The sequence below is a fragment of the Xenopus laevis genome, chromosome 1S (genome assembly GCF_017654675.1).
Source record: "Xenopus laevis strain J_2021 chromosome 1S, Xenopus_laevis_v10.1, whole genome shotgun sequence".
NCBI classification, from domain to species: domain Eukaryota; kingdom Metazoa; phylum Chordata; class Amphibia; order Anura; family Pipidae; genus Xenopus; species Xenopus laevis.
This window is the reverse complement of record NC_054372.1, coordinates 54963127-54974966: the sequence shown is the minus strand read 5'-3', so window position 1 is coordinate 54974966 and position 11840 is coordinate 54963127. Positions and strand designations below refer to the sequence as shown.

Below are 11840 nucleotides of genomic sequence, written 5' to 3'. Positions count from 1 at the left end.
TTTTAAGCCCAGACTAAAATAATTTAACCTACAATAAGAAATCATTGACCATTATACTAAAGAGAGACCAATAATGGAAAATTTATAGTGGAAAAACACTGGTGGTTGTTGTGAAAAAGTACAGAATATAGCACCATAACAACCACACAAGAGACACATTACCAAGCACTTACAAGTATGTGTAGAAAACTGACACTTTTTCTGAACATGACTAATGGAAACTTCAAAAGCATCTTTATTGCAATGCTATCAAAATCTGGTTCTAAAAAAGGTTCAGTCCAGACTCACTACATAGGCATGGGAAATATTACAGAAAGTAAAAATAGCAATGGTTGTGGTTTGTCATGATAAAGGATGGGCAGTATTTTATATGGGCAAACTTTACAAAGGATGAGAAGCAGCCATAAAACTCGTGACATGATCAAATCATCATTAAAATCCATGCAGAGCCACAAATAGCATTACGGGCTTTTAATGCTGCATCTGGGGCAGAGCTCAGCGCTCACAGGTATAAGAGAGTTCTGTAGGTAAAAACTGCCCTAAGAAAATGGTAATCTCAGTTCACCATAGGAACTTTTGTCTGCTGCAGCTCCTTTCTTAGTACTTCAAAAGTTATGCATAAGTGCAAGGGTATATCCATATACACCCTCTTTTGTATGTCTACAAGAGAGGGTCAACAGTATGTCTATAAGAGGGGGTCTAGATTCAGTGCCGGGCAATGCGGCCTGGGAACCCCAAATAAACCCTGCTGGCCACTTCGTGCTCCGCCCTTCAAACCCTCGCTGCTGTGCGTAAAGGAAGGCTCGCATGCGCATCCGTGCATAAGGGAAGAGTCACTGTCCCCCAGTATAAAGTCGAATCATTTACCCTTTATTTGAACAGCTTGTTAACAGTAACTACTGCTGCTTGAAGAACCTGTGGGCTGATTTAGAAAGAGCTAAGAAAACCTGTCTTGGTATGGTATCATTTGAAACCAAAGACCGAAAAGAGCCTTTACTAGCATTGCAGAGAGCACTGATGGTTAAACTTTTCAACAGTGATGTGTGCATAGGGTTGCAACCTGGCAGGTAAAAATGATGGTTGATCCCAATGTTATTAATAGGGAAAAAAGATAAATATATAGGAAGGCCGGTAATTTTTCCAGAAAAGTTGGCACCCTGTGTATGCATCATCCTGAAACCCAATCAATGGCCATGTACAATATGCAATACAATACTTACCCTTAGGAACCACATTCACAGCTAGTCATGATTTTTCGATGAATGCAATTATTTTGCTGCAATTTTCTATAAAAGTGTCCTTTACTATTGTCAGAGTTTTGCTACTTCTGTCTTAACAAATAGCCTTGTGTACTCTAAAGATGTTCTTTTGCAACACATCTGTATGATATAAACACTATATATTTAATACAGGGCCAGGCTGCTGTCTGATGCATTTGTATAAAAGTTCAAACTTTTTTAGTAATAGATCACTGTTGGCTGGGATATTCTGTTTGAAGAACAATCTTTTCATTCAAGTTATAGTCCATAATATCCTGCAGCAGCTCTGATACATAGCCTACCTTCAAATGAAACAGCCAAATAGGACATATTGACAGGTTCCACCAGGCAGCTTGGCAGAAGGCCATTGAGTTTGGAAAGTCTTCACTTATATTACACTGATGAATGACTTTAGTAATGTGGCCTGCTTCCAAAATTATGAATCACTCTGTGTTAGGATGAACCTTTCAGATTTAGAATTATGTGCTGATATAACAGAGGCTTGCATAGAAGAATAAAATACGAATTTACAATGCTATGTGTTTCCAGGCAAACTTAACCTTTTCACAGCACAGTTGAAGCACCATCCTTTTTGGGAAATCCTGCCTGGCATGTGTCCCATGTTACTGTGCCTCTGCATACTGAATGGACATGTGTTGTCATGATGTCAACATGTACTACTACTATCTTAATGTAATTTGCTCTGTTTATACCCTTACTCTTTGTCCTAGCTGTTCTCTGTTTCAGGACCTTGCTAAAGCTGGTTATCTTTATCTGCCTAGCACATGTATTAAATCTTTCACCTGCATAAATAACCTTGAACCTGATCTGTCAGCCTAGATATCAACCTTCTGCCTTCTTGACTACATGTATTGTGGTCTAAGCTTGCATAGAACTTTCATGGTATGTGTTATGATTATCTTGAGCCTCTGTCTGCAGGTCCATTTTCTGCCATTCAGTGTGACAATTCTGAGGGCTTAGCCTCACTCTCTGGTGCTGCAGAGTTTGGGCAGATATGCGATTTAATCTCCTTTCTCAAGTGGCCTTATATATGTTCTCATATTATGTCTCCATAGTTAGATGAGGCTGTTTGACCGGTGGATAAAGTTTTGTGGCATGAATAGAATACAATTACTTGTTGTTTGTGTCTCTTTTTAATGCCATGGGTATGACAAACAAGATGGTTCTATGAAAACACAAATATAATAAATGCCCTTTTCATTTGACAAACACAATTAAAAAGTACAAGTATGGGATCTGTTATCCGGAAACTCATTATCCAGAAAGCTCCGGAATGGCCATCTCCCATAGACTCCATTATAATAAAATTATACAACTTTTTAAAAATTATTTTCTTTTTCTCTCTAATATTAAAACTGTGTACTTGATCCAAACTAACATATAATCAATCATTATTGGAAGCTCAATCAGCCTATTGTTTATTTAAAGTTTACATGATTTTCTAGTAGACTTAAGGTATAAAGATCCAAATTATGGAAAGATCCGTTATCTGGAAAACCCCAGGTCCCAAAAATTCTGGATAACAGGTCCCATACCTGTGTATTTGCCTCTACAAAGCATGGGTGCTAATGGGTAAGGTGGAATATATTGAAGGAATTAATATTCATAAAAGTGGTGGTAAATATGCTGAAATCTATCTACTTTACAACATATTTGAATCGGTAAATGCTTTTAACTGTTCATTATTTGAAATCATGCTTGCCTGGTTTATTCTGTAATTGATACTCCCTGTAGTCATTACTCTAGTGAATTATCTAAACTTGATTTGAATTTTTAAAAAAATTTTAATTAGATTTTCAAGATTTATCAAACTCTGGTCCTTTAAAACCTGCCAAATTCTCTCCTCATCCAACTTTAACATAAATTTACCGATAATTATGCATTTATGAGAGAAATGTGCCTAATTTTCTCCTGGCATACATTTTTGTGTGAAAATGTGACAGTAAATTTTTCCAACAACATTATTGTCTCTACAAACAATTTTGTGAAAATAGTATACTTCCTATAAACTATAGTTCAAATACTACAGTATTTCTAACCATGTATTTTTAACCATGTCATAATACATTAAGCTATTTGAGTCTATATGTGTGTGTGTATGTATATATATATATATATATATATATATATATATATATATATATCCCTTTAATAGGGTTATATAAAGTGTGGATTGAAAATAAGTTTATTCTATATAATATCACAAAAAATAGAAAGCACTACATGCCCCATGCCCTGTTTTTATGTGTGTAAAATCAACACACCCTAGAATGCACAGAGTAGTGCTTTCCACACAGATAAAGTAATTAACACAAATTGTTGTTCATTCTCAGGGATTGTCTAGTTCCCAGATGAAAAATCCATCTCAGTTCTCATTTTATTTGTTATTTAGCTGTTATATTACCTTATGTGAAACCCAGTGTGACTTTTGGGGTAACCATCCCAAAGATGTCGGAGATAATTCCACCCTCAGGGACCCTGAATCTCTGATGATATATTATATAACACTCTTCAGTATAACTTCTGGCCATGCAACATGTCAACACCTTTCAAAATGTATATATAGTATACACAGTTATAGAGTTAGTACTATTTTACCAACCTTTAAATCCACAATTTTCCCCAGATATATATATAATACACTTCTTCAAATAGATTTTTCACTAATAGATCTAATAATCTTTTGATTAAATGTGAATGCGTGGGTGTTCCATCACATGCCAGCTCAGTTCAGCCAAATGCCAGCTTGTTTGCCTTGAGCTGATCATTAAAGTCACTTTGCACCTTTAAGATCTGCAACTTTTTCTCCTCAAATTAAATAGGTGCAAAATAGAAAGTACACAATATGAAAAAATAAGCAGTAAAAAGCTATATTTTAGCTTGCATAAAGCCATCACTTGACTCATGCAGGGAACAACCTCATTGCTTTAAAGTTCAACACTTTTCAAATAAAATAATAATAAACATATCAAATACATCATAATGTATGAATGAAATATAAATATGGTCAGGAACATTTTGTTAAAGCACAAAGTACCCCACTGTATATTTCAACAGGGACAGATTCCGCATGCTCCGATATTTTTATCCGTTGCTAACAATGGTTTCTGATAAAAGAATATACGGCATTTCACATATAACAATTTACTTTTTATTCCAGAACAGAAACAATGATGATTAACTCTTCAGAGAATTGACATGTATCTATTTTGGTACATATGTCAGTGACTGCCCTGACAGTCAGGAAAATGTTGATCAGTGGGGAAAAATATCTGGGGTTCTGGCAATTCTCCAGGATTATCCAATTTAAAGGGATACTGTCATGGGAAAAAAAATTTTTTCAAAATGATCCAGTTAATAGTGCTGCTCCAGCAGAATTCTGCACTGAAATCCATTTCTCAAAAGAGCAAACAGATTTTTTTATATTCAATTTTGAAATATTACATGGGGCTAGACATTTTGTCAGTTTCCCAGCTGCCCCAAGTCATGTGACATGTGATTTTTTTTGTTTTAAAAGAGTCAAATACAGAAGTGTTTGATGACAGCATTTTTGTCCTCACGCTTCTAGTTATACAGTGAAGATGTTCAAATACCCCTTTGTACTGAAGCAGTTGCATGGGAAAATCCAACTTTCTATGAGAAAAACTACAATAATAAAACACATATGGTAACTATCTAATAATATGTCCCACAGTGTGAATTATGGCTTACCCTCTTTTCGTTTGTCCCTCTCTTATTACTAAAGATAATAAAAGATACCATAATAAGCAATCAATATATTGAAACAACTACTTTCCGTTTAATTTTATTCATAAAAGGCTTTCTCTTATTTCCCCTGAATATAACTTTTGTTTATCCTGTTATATTCAGGGAATCGTTAAGAGAGAAACCTGCCAAATTAGAATCCTGTTTGCCATTTGTTTATTTCTATTCCATATTACAGTGAAAGCAAACAAGCTAAGTGTCCTCAACCCACTGATGGACCTGCTAAAACTTGTACTGTTTATTTTGAAAGAGAAGTAGACTAAAAGAAAGGTTTGTTGTGTTGAGATACTGTATAAAATGCATAGCTTGCTTTTTCCATTGCTTGATTCTCTTTCCTCTGAAATTGTGGATGCTAAAAAAAAGATGCAAGTCAAATGAAATGAAACCTTTGGCAAATGTAGCTTACAGTCAGCACAAATAAATTGGATACATAGCTATGAATGTTATCATATCCTCTATGGGGCGCTCTGAATATGACATCATTAGCTAGACTTCAAAGAGATTGTTTTTCTATCAATATTTTCTAAAATAATGAGTAAAGTGACTTTATAAAAAAACCTAACTGTATTTATTTTTCTAAAGCAGAATGTGTTCTTGCTAAATTGTGAATAAAAGAAGTGACATTTTTCTATAGTCGCTTTTCATTTGTCTGTATAGGATAGAGCTGTTCTTGTTACTACTTTGCTTGGTTTTTATTGTGCATTAGACAATACAGTAATGTAATACCATAACATCTTTATGAAAATGGATTAACTTGACAGTTATACAATGGCAAATCACATAATCATTGTTAATCTGGGTTAATTAACTGCAGGGGATAAACATCAAGCCATTTCTCCCATATATATATGTCAAACTTGTCAGGCATACCACGAGCTTCATACGTTATTTTAATCATTGGAAGCATACGATTGTAGCCAATGTTCAACAATGGCCTTCCTGGCATAGTGTCACGGCCGGTACCCAATACCAGAACTAGAGCCAAGCACCGTGGTCAGAGCTCTCTTCACCAGTATGTGTGACCACTTTTGGGCTTCGGGAAGGCCCTCCGCCTACTGGGGTGCCACCTGGACTTATGAGTGGGCAAGGCTAGAGTTCTGGCAGGCAATGGGGCACGGCAGGTATCTAGAGTCTTTTGGGCCGAAGATCACGGTTACAGGCAAGGATGAGGCAGAGAGGATCGTCAGACAGGCTGGATTGAGGCAGGCAGATAGCAAGGATCGTCAGGCAGGCAAGGGTCAAAACCGGATATCAAGCAGAAGGGGTACAGGCAATAGAGTAGTCGGGTAACAGGCTCAGGTCAGGATTCAGATGGGAGCGTCGTCAGGAAACAGGCTGGGGTCAAAATTGGATAACAAGCAGAATAGACACGAACAAACAGCACCAGGCAAAAACCACAGGATAAATCCTATCACGGGCAACCAGCAGTACAAATGAATGGACTTAAATACATTTGAAATTCGCGCCATTGCGCGCTGACGTCATTACGCCAGCGCGCCTGCGCCTTTAAATAATGCGCATGCGCGCCGCGCGCGCACTAGGACCCAGAAGCCGACCCGGAAGCCGACGGAGAAGGAGCGCGGCGGCGTGGCGGCCGTCCACGCCGCCGCGACCCAGGTATTTTCCTTACATTACCCCCCCCTCTAGGGGGGGCCACTGGACCCCCAGGCTTCCCAGGAAACTTAATGTGAAATTGCCTCCTGAGGCGTTCAGCCTTGATGTCATCAACTGAGACCCAGGAGTTTTCCTCAGGACCGAATCCCTTCCATCTAGTGAGGTACTGGAGTTTGTTACGTACCAAACGGGAATCAAGGAACTCCTGGATCTCAAATTCAGGCTGACCGTCAACTTGCACTGGAGGAGGAACAGAAACATGGCGGGTGTTAGAAGCAGGTTTTAGTAGCGAAACATGAAAGGAATCAGAAATTTTGAAATTAACAGGTAACTTAAGACGAACAGAAGAAGGGTTGATAATAGAAGTGATGGGATATGGACCAATGAAACGGGGACCCAATTTTAGGGAAGGAACTTTCAATTTAATGTTCTTGGTGGAGAGCCACACCAAGTCTCCCACCTTATATTGGGGTGCCTCCCTGCGTTTCCTATCGGCAGCCCTTTTCTGAGAGGATGTAGCCGTCTTAAGAGAGTTGTGAACTTGTGACCAGACTTTAGAAAACTGTTCGACAGAGGAGTTGGCAGATGGAACAGAGGAACCAGACCCTGAAAAAGAAAATGCCTTGGGGTGCAACCCATTAACAATAAAAAACGGAGACTCCCCAGTGGAGGAGTGTGAAGCATTATTGTAGGCAAATTCTGCCCAGGGTAACAATTCTGCCCAAGAAGACTGATTCTCAGAGACATAGCACCTTAGAAATTGTTCTAAGGTCTGATTTACCCTTTCAGTTTGCCCGTTGGTTTGTGGGTGATAAGCAGTAGAAAAAGAAAGATTAATCCCCACTAAAGAGCAAAATGCTCGCCAAAACTTGGAGACAAACTGAACCCCTCTGTCAGAAACAATATTAACAGGAAAACCATGTAACTTGAATATGTGCTGAATAAAAAGCTCAGATAAGGTTTTAGCGGAAGGGAGATGTGGAAGTGCGACAAAATGACCCATTTTGCTAAATCTGTCCACGACCACCCAAATTACTGTTTTCCCCTGGGACGATGGTAAGTCCACTATAAAATCCATCGAAAGATGGGTCCACGGTCTCTCAGGAATAGGCAGGGGAATGAGTAATCCCTGGGACAAATTTTTAGAAGATTTAGAGCGTTGGCAAACAGGGCAAGAGTCTACAAACGATTTTACATCTTGCTTGAAAGTTGGCCACCACACACTTCTGGACAACAAAGATGTAGTTTTACTTACACCGGGGTGTCCTGCCATTTTGGAATCATGAACCTCTCTTAACACCTGTTCTCTGAGATTTTCAGGAACAAAAAGCCTCCCCTCAGGAGTGTTGGAGGGAGCATCATTTTGAACAGAGGACAATAAGGAAGAGAGGTCAGATTCCAATGTGGCTACAATACATTCACTTGGGATAATGGAAGGATTATCATCTAAGTCAGAACAGACTGAGTCGAAGCTCCTAGAGAGAGCATCTGCCTTGATGTTCTTTGTACCGGGTCTAAAGGTTAAAGAAAAATCAAACCTGGTGAAGAACAGAGCCCACCTAGCCTGTCTAGGGTTTAATCGCTTAGCTGACTCAATATAGAGCAAATTCTTATGGTCAGTATAGACCGTAATCTGGTGTTTAGCCCCCTCCAGTAGGTGCCGCCATTCCTCAAAGGCCCACTTGACTGCCAACAATTCACGATTCCCTATATCATAGTTTACCTCAGCGGGCAGGAACTTCCTAGAGAAGAACGCACAGGGATGCAATTTGTTGGTAGTCGGGTGCCTTTGGGAAAGAACCGCCCCTGCTCCTACCTCAGAAGCATCTACCTCCACAATGAAAGGTAAAGCAGTATCAGGATGGCGTAGAATTGGGGCGGAACTGAATTCCCTCTTGAGGGTTTCAAAAGCTTGAATAGCTTCAGGGGGCCACATGCTGGGATCAGCACCTTTTTTGGTTAAATTAGTGATGGGCGCTACTATGACAGAAAAGTTTTTGATGAATTGCCTGTAATAATTTGCGAACCCCAAGAATCTCTGGGTTGCACGCAGTGAAAGGGGTTGAGTCCAATCCAGGACAGCTCTCACCTTGCCCGGGTCCATTTCAAGACCCTTAAAAGAAATGTTGAACCCCAGAAATTGGACAGAGGTTACCTCGAATGTGCATTTCTCTAACTTAGCATACAGACAATTCACCTTTAACCTACGTAATACCTCACAGACATGAATGCGATGTTCGCAAAGGTTTGCAGAAAAAATTAGTATGTCGTCAAGATAAACCACAACATATACCCCCAACAGGTCCCGGAAGATGTCATTGACAAATTCCTGAAACACTGCTGGGGCGTTACATAGACCAAAGGGCATTACGAGGTACTCATAGTGGCCATCCCTGGTATTGAAAGCAGTTTTCCACTCGTCCCCCTCCCTGATCCGTATGAGATTGTAAGCTCCCCTCAGGTCTAATTTGGAGAAGATTTTAGCATCCTTGACCTGGTCAAACAATTCAGAGATAAGGGGTAAGGGATAGCGGTTTTTCACAGTGATCTTGTTCAAACCCCTATAATCAATACAGGGGCGTAAACCACCGTCTTTCTTGCCTACAAAGAAAAACCCTGCCCCCGCAGGGGAACTGGAAGGCCTAATAAACCCTCTATCAAGGTTCTCTTGAATATACTCTCTCATTGCCTGGGCCTCAGGCAATGAGAGGGGAAAGGTTCTGCCTCGAGGGGGAGATGATCCCGGAAGCAGATCAATAGGGCAGTCATACTGCCGATGTGGGGGTAGTGTCTCAGCTGCCTTTTTGGAAAATACGTCAGAATAGGCAGTGTAGGCAGATGGTAACCCCTCAAGGATGGTATTACCCACTACAGATGGAGTACACACCCCACTACAACCAGAACCCCACTGAATAACCTCCCTAGAAACCCAATCTATCAGAGGGTTATGCCTCTGGAGCCAGGGTAACCCCAGAATGAGAGGACAGGAAGCTCCCTCAATGAGGTAAAAAGCTATTTCTTCAGAATGCAGATTACTTATACACAAGGACAGGTTGATGGTCTTTTGGGAAACCACCCCAGACCCCAAGGGTCTTTTGTCTACAGCAAGGATTCTCATGGGCGGATTAAGGGCAACCAGTGGAATTTTGAATTTTGCAGCAAAAGCCGCGTCCAAGAAATTACCCTCTGCCCCAGAATCAATGAAAGCTGACACTTTGATAGTGCCCGTAGGCCAGGTCAATTTAACTGGTAATAGAACCTTAGAGGCAGATTGGGGAGAGGAAACGCCTGCACCCAAATGGAGCTCCCCTTCTCCATTTAGGCTTGGGCGTTTCCCGGCCTCTTGGTGCATTGATTGAGAAAGTGACCCTTCTCCCCACAATAAATACACAGCCCAAGGGACCGCCTGCGTGCCTTTTCCTCAGGAGTAAGGTGTGAGATGCCTAGCTGCATAGGCTCCTCCTGAGGTTGAGACACAGAGGGGTTTGAAAACTTAGCACTATGAACATGTTTATACCCAACATAAGTATCCTGTTCATCCCTATTCACCCTTTGTCTCCTATCTATCTGGATGGCCAAAGACATAAGGTCATCCAGACTAGAAGATAGGGGATAGTTAACAAGGCTGTCCTTGACAGATTTGGCCAGACCAATGCGAAACTGACTCCGTAGAGCCGTATCATTCCACCCCGTTTCCACCGCCCACCTACGAAACTCAGTACAATAAGTTTCCACCTCCCGTTTACCTTGGCGTAATTTACGAATCGCGGAGTCGGCCGAAGAGGCGCGATCCGGGTCATCGTATAGAATAGCTATAGAACGGAAGAACTGGTCTAAAGATAAACGGGCAGGATCGGTGGCTGGCAGTCTAAGTGCCCAGATTTGGGGGTCACCCACTAATAGGGTCATAACGAATCTGACCTTTTCCTCATCAGAGGGAAAAGAATGGGGAAAAAAGCTGAGGTACAGCTTGCAGGCTTCTTGAAAAACAAAAAACTGGGTTCTGTCCCCACCGAACTTGGCAGGAAATGCGATCTTGGGTTCCTGGGGTCTGGATGTAGAACCCCTATCTGGAGGGGAACCCACAGAGGATGTAGGAACAGAACTAGCTGACTGCTGCGAGGGTCCCAGCTGGCGGGTTAGATTATGGAACCCCTGGAGCAGATAATTTTGCTTTTGCTCCTGGTCCTCCATTCGTTGCAGCAAAGTAGTAAGCAACAGATCAGTGGATGTTGGGAGAGGAGCAGCAGCAGCGGCTTCAATGTGATCGTCGTCCTCCATGGCCCGTGATAATGTCACGGCCGGTACCCAATACCAGAACTAGAGCCAAGCACCGTGGTCAGAGCTCTCTTCACCAGTATGTGTGACCACTTTTGGGCTTCGGGAAGGCCCTCCGCCTACTGGGGTGCCACCTGGACTTATGAGTGGGCAAGGCTAGAGTTCTGGCAGGCAATGGGGCACGGCAGGTATCTAGAGTCTTTTGGGCCGAGGATCACGGTTACAGGCAAGGATGAGGCAGAGAGGATCGTCAGACAGGCTGGATCGAGGCAGGCAGATAGCAAGGATCGTCAGGCAGGCAAGGGTCAAAACCGGATATCAAGCAGAAGGGGTACAGGCAATAGAGTAGTCGGGTAACAGGCTCAGGTCAGGATTCAGATGGGAGCGTCGTCAGGAAACAGGCTGGGGTCAAAATTGGATAACAAGCAGAATAGACACGAACAAACAGCACCAGGCAAAAACCACAGGATAAATCCTATCACGGGCAACCAGCAGTACAAATGAATGGACTTAAATACATTTGAAATTTGCGCCATTGCGCGCTGACGTCATTACGCCAGCGCGCCTGCGCCTTTAAATAATGCGCATGCGCGCCGCGCGCGCACTAGGACCCAGAAGCCGACCCGGAAGCCGACGGAGAAGGAGCGTGGCGGCGTGGCGGCCGTCCACGCCGCCGCGACCCAGGTATTTTCCTTACACATAGAACAGCAGTGACCTGTATAAAATTCTGGTATAGTTATGTGGAACTAAATCATCTATAACCCCAAGAACACAAACTTCGGGAGAAATGATCTGAGGCAAGTCTAAGTAGTCATTGAGGCATTGAACCACTTTCCCCCAAAAATTCTGGATCCTGGGACATATCCAGATAACATGAAGGAAATCCGCAGAAGGGTATTGGCA

The 11840-nt window shown here is 41.7% G+C and overlaps 1 protein-coding gene across 1 annotated transcript in view; it reads right to left on the bottom strand.

Annotated features, from left to right (window-relative positions):
- The window catches only part of trpc3.S (transient receptor potential cation channel, subfamily C, member 3 S homeolog), a 95855-nt gene that overhangs the window by 71174 nt on the left and 12841 nt on the right, over positions 1-11840 (bottom strand). The window lies entirely within an intron of this gene.